This window comes from Paramisgurnus dabryanus, chromosome 8, assembly GCF_030506205.2.
Source record: "Paramisgurnus dabryanus chromosome 8, PD_genome_1.1, whole genome shotgun sequence".
In the NCBI taxonomy this organism is placed as follows: Eukaryota; Metazoa; Chordata; class Actinopteri; order Cypriniformes; family Cobitidae; genus Paramisgurnus; species Paramisgurnus dabryanus.
The window spans coordinates 15588948-15602146 of NC_133344.1; positions in this window are offsets into that span (position 1 = coordinate 15588948).

Consider the following 13199-nt stretch of genomic DNA (forward strand, 5'->3'; position numbering starts at 1 on the left):
TGTCAACCATATGTTTGCACAAGCAGGCTTTAGATTTTCTCTAAGTCCCTCTCTGAGAATGCAAAAAGCCCATGCTGAGCCAACATAATGTCCTCTTCAAAATCACAGGCCTGCAACCCTTCTGAGAAATAATAAAGGGAGAGGGAGAGAAGGGTAACGGAGTAAAAATCAAGTGAAAAAACAGTATCACACCAGCTTGTCGCTGGTTTCCACCACCGCTAAATGTGTGGAGAAGTGCTGTATAATTCAGTTTTAATGCTTTATATTGGATCCAGACTGGACAGATTGACTAAGCCTTACCCAGGGAATAAAACCCGTCACTTTATTTTTCCTCTATTTCCATCTTCCTTTTTCTCCCTCAGTGGAGATTTTCAAAAAACATACCCTCTCTTCTACTGTATCTTTGTCGCTAGCTGAGCAGCATCGCATCTTAATTAGCGGTTTTATAGCTTTTTCCAACTTTCAGTTCTTATTGCTTCACGCTTATTTTATTTAAAAGCCATAATGAAAGCCAATTTCCCCACTCTGGCTTTGAGAGAGAGAGAAAAAAATTGTTTATAAGAACATCATCAACAACAGCTCTCGTGTTATGAAGGTAGTCATGGATGCTCCTGTGCTGCCAAAATGCAATATTGTCTCTTTCACGGTTTGCAGAGCTGTAATGGGTTCATAAGCAGTAAAGATTGTAAATATTTTGAATCTAAATAAATACTAAGAATAATAATTGAGGGGGAGAGTGAAATTTGAGAACAAATAAATGTATTTCTATTTAATATTCATAAAATATTTTCAACACACATGTTGACTTCAAGAGTTCACATTAACATGTAATCGATAGGGAATGAGATAAAGCATGAAAGCATTTGGCGTGCTGCCCGAGGGGAGGGCTCCGAGCTCTGAATTTGAGCCTAAACCCAAAGTACTCCCTCCTTTTTAACTGGGATGAAACTAGCTGAGAGTGAGGTGAAGGAGGGATGCTGCAAAAGGACAGTTATTTAAAGGCACCTCTTCCCGCTGATTGGTTGGATCACATCAGTGGTGGGGGGGGGCGTGCGAGATGGTGCCATGGGGGCCCCAGTTTTATGACATTTTATAAAATGCATTAATTGATCATAAATTCTATGTAATTAAAGCTAAGCCAACAGCAATACATTTGTGACTTGTCACGGAAACCAGTCACACAAGTCGGCAGCACAACTTTCGATATAATGAGAAATTGTTTTTCGAAATTTGTGATTTTTTTGCAGAATATATTCGTTGAGATCACAAAGTAGTTTGTTTTGATCTTAAATTTAGTCCGAGATCTTTCTGTCCCTCCATTGAAAATCTATGTACGGTTTCCATGTCCAGAAAGGTAATAAAAACATCATCAAAGTAGTCCATGTGACATCAGTGGGTCAGTAAGAATGTTTTGAAGCATCGAAAATACATTTTGGTCCAAAAATAACAAGAATTACGACTTTATTCAGCATTGTCTTCTCTTCCGGTTCTGTTGTGAACCGTGTGAAGTCACGTGACTGTCTCCCCAGACTGTAAACAAAGCTCGGGCGCACAAAAAAAAAAAAGCTGGGGCTCAACAGATAACAGTCAGCCGTGTCATACGTCAGCTGCGTCACTGGCTTGTTCGACTTTATGCGGCGCTGCAGTCAGATGACGTCAAAGTACAGCGAGAGCTCTTCAAGAAATCTTATGGAGTAGTTTAATTTCGACTCGCTCTCCCGGTACTTTGACGTCATCTCTATGTCAGTTTTTGCTGCGCAGCATGAAGTCAAACACACACAAAAAGTCACACAGACATCGTTGAATTCGTTATATAATTGGCTACATGTTTTGTCTATCAATATTTTCCATGAAGTCATTGGCTGATGGAGGAACAAACGAGCGATTGGTTACATCCCTAAAGGACGTCACGTTTTCGACGGCGCTGTTTGGATTATCTATTATACTACCTCCCTACTTTTAAATACGAACTTTGAAGGTGGGTTCATGTGTTTACCGGAACGTAAAGCGTAATCTCGTGTACCCTTACATGTTACAATGTAAATAGTCCCCAGATTGTATATTATATTCTATTACCAGACATTCATGCGAAATCTGATGTAAACAATAGACTATATATCTATATTTCATTTGTGGACAAAAATGGTCATTGTACACATCTGAAACAGACTGGATTCAACTTGTGATCAACACAAAGGTAAAAAGTCCTGTTTATCTTTGCATGTTGTCATCTGGACTTCTGTCACAAAATACTACATATGATGCTAGAACATCTGTATTTCAAAACGGCTTTACAGGGGGTATGGCTTAGCTTAATGAGATGTAAATGAGCCCTGTTGTCTCCCCCAGCTGGAAAAAATAGTACAAATGGCCACAACTTCTCCAAATCGTTACAGATTTCAATGTGTTACACATCGTTGGAAAGCTTAGGAACTGCACTTTCAGAATTTGTGAATAACTCAAAATGCCCTAGATCCGACTTGTGTCCCTACTTTCCGTGACTGGTCACATTTGTATAAATTAATATGTTAATTTGTTTCATTCAAATTTTAAGTTTTACAATGTTTATGTCGTAAATTGTTTTGGGGGGCATAAAGGGATGCACTAAGGGCATGCCATGATTCTCTCGAACTTAGAGGATAAACTTCATTATAAAAAATGCTGGGGGGTTCAACAACCCAGTGTTGAGTCAAAAAGCCACAAGCCTTGGATTAAATTAACCCAGAAAATGTTAATATTTGACCCGACAATGTTGGACATTTTGGGTTGAACCATCCCAGTATAGGTTTAATTACAACCCAACGGGTTGGATTTGTCACTTTTTGATCCAACGCTGGCTTGAAAATAACCCAGCATTTGTTTTTTTACATGCATTATATATTATATGTGCATATGAACATGCATACACAATTTCTGAGAACTACATTGTATTTAGACAAATGAAAAGAAAAACTATTACACTGCAGTCACGTGTGATTCTCAAATTTATTTGAATACGGAGCTTATGAAACGCTGTGTTTTGTTTGTCAGGTGTGACAGAGGACCGGATGGACCACATTACCTGTCGCTGCTGCTGTATACTACGACAGGTCAAACACACAAAATGTGCAGCTTTTATTTTTAATGAGTTATGAATATTTAACATCGGGGGAGGTTAAGAAACATGACTGTAGAAATCAATAAATTGGATTTTTAAATGGATCCCAGAGTAAAACAAGAGTGACTCTAAGAGAAAGAGACGAGGGAGAAAAAAGCACTGGAAAATTACCTGATGCTTAATCGCTTGAGATGCGTGCCGGGTAAAATTACCAGCAAATTTGTGATGCTCACGTGTTTGCGTTTTTATTTCCGAGTGTGTCTTGAGAATATAACCATGTTCGTGCGTCTCTGTTGTTTGTTTTTGAATGTTTGTGTGCACGTCTGCGTGTGTGTCGGTGTAACTTGCGCACACCGTCATGCACATAAATTACATTTTGGCGACGTGAAACATGAAACACAAATAAATGTGGTGCTATGAGAAGATGCTTTTAGCTTGTGGCAGCTTTTCTTTTCACAATGTTATACTGCATAACTTCAAATCATGTTAACCTCTGTATGCTTGACTTTGGCTAGGCAAACTGTGATTCCTCATGGTAGCCTGTCCTGCGTGGTGATAGGTTAGCTAGCGGCCGATAGAGCCATGGAGCTTTGAAAGGAAAGAGCCCAAGGCGAGCTAAACATACTCCATCATCCCTAAGCCTAAGGTTTGAGCTCTGGATTCCAAAGGAATGGAATGAAGAGAAAAAATGTTCAGGTTAAGAAAGTAAGTAAAAAAAGATAAACATGGTCGGAATTTGGAACTAAGAGATAGCCCGGGATGACCTGTGGGTGAGGAGGTTGCCTACACGAACTGCTGGATTTCTGTTTGCAGAATCCAAACACCATATCATCTTCAGAGCAAGAGAGACGTGCATGCCTGGCAGCTGTCGATGAGAGCAGCTTATGGTCATTTCAAATTCATCTCTATATCAGAGCGTTCAGATGTGTTCAGTACACCACAGGCAGGTAAAGTGATGGACCACCGAGAAAACGTTGTGCTTATCTGACACCCTCCCACATCACCGCCACCTGCTTCTTTTTATTGGTGATCTAACCTGCAATGAGGAGATAAAGGCCAACAGGCTTTTTCTATAAAAGCACTTATCAGAGCCCAACAAGCTCTCTCAAACTTGTTTGAGTGACAGCTCGGTTATTTGGGATTCTTCAGACATCCTGTCCCCCCCCCCCCGCGCGTTTTACGTAGACACACGCATCCCACTTTGCTTTGACAGAGTTTCGTTTTCTGTCTCACATGCGTGAATGAGAACTTGTGCACATACTCAAGTAATCACTGTCAGACAATTAAAAGATGCCAGAACGATCATCCTCGCTCGAGCGTGTGCGCCCACGCGTGCATGCAAACGTTCATTATGGATATATAGACAACTAAGAGGCCTTTTATTTTTGGCAGCAGATGTGAAGTGAGAAGTCAGGCAGCCAATAAGGAAATCAAACAGAGAAAATGAAAATCTGAAGAGTGATGCTTTCACCTGCCCAACTTATCAGCATGAATTTTTCATCAGTCCAGAGCTGCTATATTACCTCTGAGTCTTTAGCCAGCCACTCAATATGAGCCCTTATTTTTCTCTCCATATGTCTTAGCGTTGAGACGTTTTCATAAACCGAACGCTCTCGAGCGCGCAGACAAAGAGCCTCATTCAGTCTGGCTTCTACATCAAGGATATTCTGCTTATTTGCGAACCACTTTAACTGGAAAGGTTACAAATGGGTGGGAAAGGTGTTATTTCTAGACTCTAGTGTTTTGTTACAAACTAAGCTTGTTATAAACTATCTAGATCCAGGGGCTGACCTGATGTCTCCAGGGTCTGAAATTGTTTATCTACTTGACGCGGTCTGGTTTTTGTTTGCGGCATTGTTGTCTTTATAATATGCCATTGTGCAGCTATATTAATTCACTTTGATAGATAAATGGATATACTGTACAGTCTTGTTCAAAATAATAGCAGTACAATGTGACTAACCAGAATAATCAAGGTTTTTAGTATATTTTTTATTGCTACGTGGCAAACAAGTTACCAGTAGGTTCATTAGATTCTCAGAAAACAAATGAGACCCAGCATTCATGATATGCACGCTCTTAAGGCTGTGCAATTGGGCAAGTAGTTGAAAGGGGTGTGTTCAAAAAAATAGCAGTGTGGCATTCAATCACTGAGGTCATCAATTTTGTGAAGAAACAGGTGTGAATCAGGTGGCCCCTATTTAAGGATGAAGCCAACACTTGTTGAACATGCATTTGAAAGCTGAGGAAAATGGGTCGTTCAAGACATTGTTCAGAAGAACAGCGTACTTTGATTAAAAAGTTGATTGGAGAGGGGAAAACCTATAAAGAGGTGCAAAAAATGATAGGCTGTTCAGCTAAAATGATCTCCAATGCCTTAAAATGGAGAGCAAAACCAGAGAGATGTGGAAGAAAACGGAAGACAACCATCAAAATGGATAGAAGAATAACCAGAATGGCAAAGGCTCAGCCAATGATCACCTCCAGGATGATCAAAGACAGTCTGGAGTTACCTGTAAGTACTGTGACCGTTAGAAGACGTCTGTGTGAAGCTTATCTATTTTCAAGAATCCCCCGCAAAGTCCCTCTGTTAAAAAAAAGGCATGTGCAGAAGAGGTTACAATTTGCCAAAGAACACATCAACTGGCCTAAAGAGAAATGGAGGAACATTTTGTGGACTGATGAGAGTAAAATTGTTCTTTTTGGGTCCAAGGGCCACAGGCAGTTTGTGAGATGACCCCCAAACTCTGAATTCAAGCCACAGTACACAGTGACATAGATAAACATAGATATAGACTGACATAGATATAATAGATGGTTAAACAGATATAATAGAAGGATAGACATAGATATAGATGGAGAGAGAGAGAGACATAGATATTATAGATGGTTAAGTAAGGATTAATTGACGATGGGCCATTGAATTAAAGGAAAATAATGCACACCCAATGTGGTAATGCGGCAATGATGTGCATTATTTTCAGATAATTCAAAGGACCAAAGTCAATTATTCCACTTATACCACGGTTACCAAAAACATTGCTCTGGTGTCTATTTTTAAGACATTTGACAAGTTAGGTGTGCGGTTTACAGAAAAATAATCAACACCCATGGAACATTTCTTAGCTAATCAGAATACAGCATTCAAAAGCCCCGTTGTATAAACATATATTATAGATGGATAGATTGAGATATGATAGACAGACAGACAGACAGACAGACATAGATATAGATAGAAATAGACATAGATATATAAATGGACATAGATATATATAGATAGACATAGATATATAGATAGATATATATAAATAGATGGACATAGATATATAGATAGACCTAGATAGACATCGATATATAAATACACATAGATATAATAGATGGTTAAACGGATATAATAGATGGATAGACATGGATGTAATAGATGGAGGTATAATGGATAGAGAGAGATAGAGTAAGGGATAGATATAAATATATATACAGTATATGAAGAGTTTGGTTCCAAAACGCAATAAATGCCATTTTTGAAAAAAATGAGTTACTGCCAAAATCAGTATTATATCAGGTCAGTATTTAAAAGTAAATTCTTAATTTTATGCAAAATCCAATATTCGCCGTGTTATTCTGTCATCTTTTCTCCCTTTTTTCTCTAAACGCAATAAATGCCACTCCTCCTTTTCTGCAGAATGCAATAAATCCGCTCCACAAATTACAGCGCACCATTCCACGCAATGTAAACAAACAATGGCGGCGCGTTGTACTTCGTGATCAACAAACAAACAAAAACAAAATAATACTTTGATGGCATTGATAAACCTGTGATGGTTTTCTGTGACGGGAAAGAAATGTAAGCCATCAACATTTAATAATTTACACGAGAGGAACTCGAAGACATGTGCTTGTTCTCCCGACAGCATCACGTTTCTGTCATGCTAACACATTGATCCCAGGGGATCTTATACATTTTTTTTCCATTATTTTACTCAAAGTCAACGAAAATCGAGCAGGACCAAAACATTTTACAGCTGATCTGTGTAAAATGTTAAGCGACGACATCAAGCAATGACAGTGATCTTAATATGACAAAGTAAGTTTTTTGATTAATGCCATTAATTTTTATTTTTTTAATCAGTGTGTACAACTGTTCAACTAAATGAATATAAAATGGCAAAGATGAATGCACATTTATACACTGATTGAATAGATTTATAGTATTTTGAAGAAAAAACGTGTCATGGATTTATTGCATTTTGTGGGAGAAAAAAATTGTTTTTATAATAAATCTTTGAAAATCAAGTTATGGATTTGAATTTTTTATGTTTTTATAACCTAAAGATGCTATGTGAAAGTTTGTAACAGAAAATAGTGGTTTTCATCTTGTCACTTTCTTGGTATAAAAAACAAGTTTTTACCGAAATTTGTCAAAATGGATTTATTGCGTTTTGGAACCAAACTCTTCATATATAAATAGGTAGACAGTCATGATGCGAAAACACAGGAGCAAGTCCACAACAGAATGGCTTCAGAAAAACAAAATCTTATTGAGTGGCCAAGTCAGAGCCCAGACCTCAACCCAATAGAGATGCTATGGACTGACTTGAAGATGGCCATACACATGAGACATCCAACGAATATGACAGAGCTAAGGTTCTGCCAGGAGGAATGGGCTAAAATTCCTCCTCAACAATGTGCAGGTCTGATCAACAGCTACAGCTACAGGAAGCATCTGGTTTCTTTTTTGCCACTGTGTATATAGATGTAAATATAGATATAGACATGGATGGATGGATAGACAGACATAGATATAATAGATGGATAGATATAGACATAGTTATAGATAGAGATTGCGAGATTTTGATATATAGATTTATATATATACAGATAAAATTTAATTTTCTGCTCTTCCGCACTGTTAGCATTCTGAGTCCAAAAGCATCAAGTATGTATTTATGAACTCAAGGTAAAGGTTTTAATAGACACAGCGAGGTGTTCAGATAAGGAAACTCATGTTTATTTTAGTCTCGTGTAGCCTTTCACCTAGAATTCCAAAATTTCACTACTCTCTTTTCCATGCGCAAGCCAGAGACGTTACCATGTGCATCTTCACCTTATTGCAATTATAAAATATAAGCTGGAAGATTTGCACTGGAGACGTCTGTTCTTCAAGCTCTCAGAAGGGTTTTCTATTCTCACAAGCGTCTCTGAGATCCTCGGTCATCGTTTAAGATTCAATGGATGTCAAATACTAGTTCAAAAAGAGGGTCCGAGAAGCTGTTTTTACCAGACCCCTACCTAATATTGTTAATAGGGTAATGGGAAATGCTGGTTTTTGGAGAACCCAAAATCTGTCACGCTTGTTATTCTTATAGTGGACGTTGCTTACAGTATGTTACCAAACCCAACCAGCTGCCAAGGCTTGACTGCGATGGGCTGATGTTCAACACAGATGGAGAAAAAACCTCACCCCTTCCAGCCTCCTGTTTATTTAGATGGGAATAGAAATTACTACAGATTGGTACACAGATATTCCCCAGACAGAGCAGGTGTTCATCACACGTGTGTTTTAATATATTTATTTCTCTTTCTTTGCTGAGGTGAGTTTGCGTGCAGATGCCCCAACCCTGGAAGAGAACTAGATTTCACTGGATTTGGCCACCGCTATCCGAGACCCCCAGAGACCATGTGAGTGTGCTCAAAAAAACTTAATGTAGGACTCGTACAAAAAAAGTAAAAAACCCAAAAACTAGAATGGACAAGTAGGCCTGTTCTCCCCAGGTGTGTGGTTAAGTCTCTTGATCTTGTGCGTTTGGTGTTGGCTGGGATTTATTTTAACACGGCTGATAGTCTTTCACAGCTGCTATGTCGTTTAAGTAAAGTGAAAACAAACAGCCCACTACTCCTGGGAATGAGTGTTAATCTGTTATTTTGCTACACCTGTTTGGGGTGGTAGATGAACATATGGGCCCCTTCGAAAACTGTGGTTGTAGAAATAGTGTTTTGGATGTTTGAAGGGTGCTTTGTATATATGTATATATTTTTTATTGTAATATATTTTGTGCAAGTGAGAGAGAGAGTAAATGAGACATTTTATGGTTCCTGTATTGCGGACCACTTACTGCCAACAAGACGGTCCCAAAAGAAGCAGCGTTTTTAATCAAGACTCTTGTGTTTTACTGTCATTGTGTTGGCAGAAGTATACACCACAATCTATGTCAGCTGAGTATTGCGGCTTATAGCGTGTGTTAATTTAGCAGTCATTTCACATGTGATTGTAAGAGAGTCATTAAAGCGCTGGATGCTGCAGGGCAAGACGTTTATGAGCGACATCGGTTTAATGATGTTGGTCGTGTGGTCAAGTACCTGGATTGTTCATAAATAGGCTGCAGGTTGAATGTCAAGGTGTGGGTGAAGAATTTACATGTTATTGTAATGCTTTGCAGAAAAGTCATAGTCATTGTTTGCTCTGGACATTGTCAGTGCAAAAAATAGAAATAGGAGTTGTGGTGTCTGCTCATTCCCGGCCTGGGATGGAAGTTTAAATTTTTAATAAATTGTGTTTGTGATTGTAAAATCCACCCTTAAAGTCTCATAAGATAAATATACTGTAAAAGTTTGATTTCAATCATTGATTAAAAAAAAACCGTTGGAGTTTTCACAGACTATAGGTCACAATTGTATTTCGTAATATTTGTAATATAGTTATGTTTGTGATCTGTTTTACACGCTGTGTTGTTTAAATCCACAATATGTCAGATTTGTGTAATAAAAGAATTGTTATTTTAAACATATTCATTTATTTTTATTTATTTATTTATTTAATTGTAATTATTTTATTATCATTACTTTTATTTCTAAGCAGTATAATACATGTTTATTTATTTATTTATGATCTTGCTTTATTTAGTTTAGTATGATAAACAAAAAAATATCAACACAAGAATTATGTATGAATGTTTATTAATAAACAATATAATTGTTTGAAAACAATGGGGATGAAGCAGACCCATACGGAAAAAATATGAATATTTTTTTTTATATTTTTAAATATATTTCAAAATATAAAAAATGGCCAACAAATATATTTGCTGAAATATATTTTGGAATATATTTCCAAAAATATATTTTTCACAGATTTTTGGCCATTTTTTGTATATTTTCAAATATATCCTATTTATAAAAAAATCACATCATTATATTTTAATCCAAGAAAATATATTCACGTTGCATTGGAAGAAAAACCTCAAAGGGCCATGGAGCAAAAATTAAATAAAGTTTATTTTCATGTGCTCACGTGAAACTTTCATGTGCTCACGTGAAACTTTCATGTGCTGACGTAAAACTTTTATGTGCTCACGTGAAACCTTCATGTGCAGATATTTTTCACGTTGCATTGGAAGAAAAACCTCAAAGGGACATGGAGCAAAAATTAAATAAAGTTTATTTTCATGTGCTCATGTGAAGCTATCGCGTGCTCACCTGAAACTATCGTGTGCTCACCTGAAACTATCGCGCGCGCACGTGAAAGCGAAAGTTTCACATGCGCGCGCACAATAGTTTCACGCGAGCACTCGAAACTAAACTTTAAAAAAAATTCTGCGCATGGAAGTTTTACGTGAGCACATGAAAGTTTCACGTGAGCACATGAAACTAAACTTTAGATTTTTTTACTCCAATGTCACCTTAGGGGCTCTGTAAAAACTTTTATGGTTTAAAAAGGTTAAAAAGGGTAATATATTTTCATCTTCAAAACTATACTTTATAAAAAACTTGCATTTAGCATATATTTCAAATATATTTAGGCAAAAAAAAACATTTCTGCCATATGGGATGTAAAATTTGAAATATATTTGCTTGCCCTTGAAGTACATTTTGAAATATATGTTGATATATGAAGATTAAAACTAAATATATTTCCAAATTCAAAAATACATTCAATTGAGCAACTATTCTACAAAATGTATTTGGCATATATTTAAAATATATTTTTGCCAGAATTTTTTTTATATTTTTGCCATATGGGGAAACCTATTTTTCCCGCCCAATTTACACACTAATCAGTGCAAGATGATATCATACATATTTATCGCGCAATGTCCCTTAACTCTTTCCCCGCCATTGACGAGATATCTCGTCAATTAAGAGAAAACGCTTCCCCGCCAATGACGAGATTTTCCGTCTTTCCGCAATACCGCTATTATCCACCGAACTTTTTAAAACCGGAAGTATTGCCCTATGGCAAGCTGCTGCATGTCCGTGTCTGTTTTAAAGATCGCTCTGAATCGTATCTCTATGAAAAGTCCGTCATAAAAATGGAATTATCTCTGCTTTTTGCTCAAAATATGGTATTTTTGCAAAAACCTACCCATATTCAAAAGCTGATTGCAAAAGAACCACTAAAGGTAGGATGAAACGTTTTTTTTTGTTTGAAAGCAGAGGGCCTGTTCTTTCATTTGGTATATTGTATGTTTATATATTTAAAGAAGAACATTTTCTGGAAGGCATTAAACTTTGGTGAAAATCATGAAAAACGCTGGCGCTGGCTGGCAACTTTTTTTAAAAATGCTGGCGGTGAAAGAGTTAAAGTCGCCATGAAACCGAAGTAGCGATTACCTTATTTTCCACGTAGTGACGTATCCGAGTAAAACCGGATTCTGAAATGAAATAAGGCAGGGGTGGATTTGAATTTGTCCATCGAGATTTGATTGGATCGTTTGAAGTTGGGTCGTGTTGCTAATTGCTAATCGCTGCAATCTTTTCCTGGACTCCGCCCACCAGCCATACCATGTGAACGGAAGTGAGCAGGGAAGGAAATTTGCATTTTTGATTAAAGATTATGAGGGCACATTATTTTTTTAAAAATAATAAAGCTCACAGATAAACCACACTATTCCAAAAATTTACAGTTTTTCATTTTATTTTCATGACGACTTCTTTAAATACCTACTTGTTAAACATATCCCTTAAATTAGTTATAAAATACCAAAAAGTATTTTACAGTTGCCTACATTTAAATGTATGCACTTAACGGATGCTTTTACAGAGCATTAAAAGATAGCATATGTTCAGAAGAATCTAACTAATTGTTCAGATGAACACCTCATTCCAAACAATTGATTAAATTAAAGTATTTGACACACAAATGCCCCCTAGAATGAGTTTTCATGGACAATTTAACAATTTGACAGTGTTTTGCAGCATTATAGTAATCTTTGATATAGCATTAGTTCCTTTAGGGGACTGTTTCCTAGGTAGTGAAGTAGTTTGGAGTCGATGAGTCTATGAGATTATATTCCATTCCATTAATCTCTGAGTTTTACCAGCCTCTGGGAAAGTAGGTGGTGTTTTGGGGGTTACAGCATGACTATATATCACTAATTGTTCGCATATCGACATTTATGTGCTACATCACAGTCATAATGCAACAGATCTGCTCATTTCTGTGTTATTTTATGCTTTTCAGCTGTGGTGCATCTGGCGTTAAGTTTCAAGGATATTTATTGCTTAGTTCTCTCGACGCGCAGACGTTTGGGTTGGGACAGATGTGAAGGTGCTCCAAAGTACATTTTGGAGTTTGATGTTTTTCACCATTAAATATCGAAGTTTCATCTATCACACTTGCGTGTGTGTGCGTATGGCTAAATGTGTTTGTGTGGTAATGTTGTACAGAGATGGGCAGCTGCGTCTCTTTATGCACTGATGAAGGCAAAGTGGAAGGGATTTGGGGGCATGTTGAAAAAAAACACCCTAATGGACAGGAGCTGATGGAGGCCTGGATTAAAAGCCTGTGTGTGTGTTCGTGTCATACACAGAGAGAGAGATAGCAAGAGAGAGAGATAAACAGAGAAAAAGAGAGAGCAAGGATGGTACCATAGGTGGGTGGCATTTAGTCTCGACCTTAATTTGGAGTAATTTCCCCTTTCTGGGCATGGTGCAGGGGATTTGTTTGGTGGCACGGCCTGGTCCAATCTGTTCCTCTGATATAACTATATATATCTCAACAGCTTTTAATCCACATTACGCGGATTTATGGCGAGATACGCTGGGATTTGTGAAAATCAGCGTCTGCCACAGAGAAACAGGAACAAATAGAGGCTGTTTGTGTCAT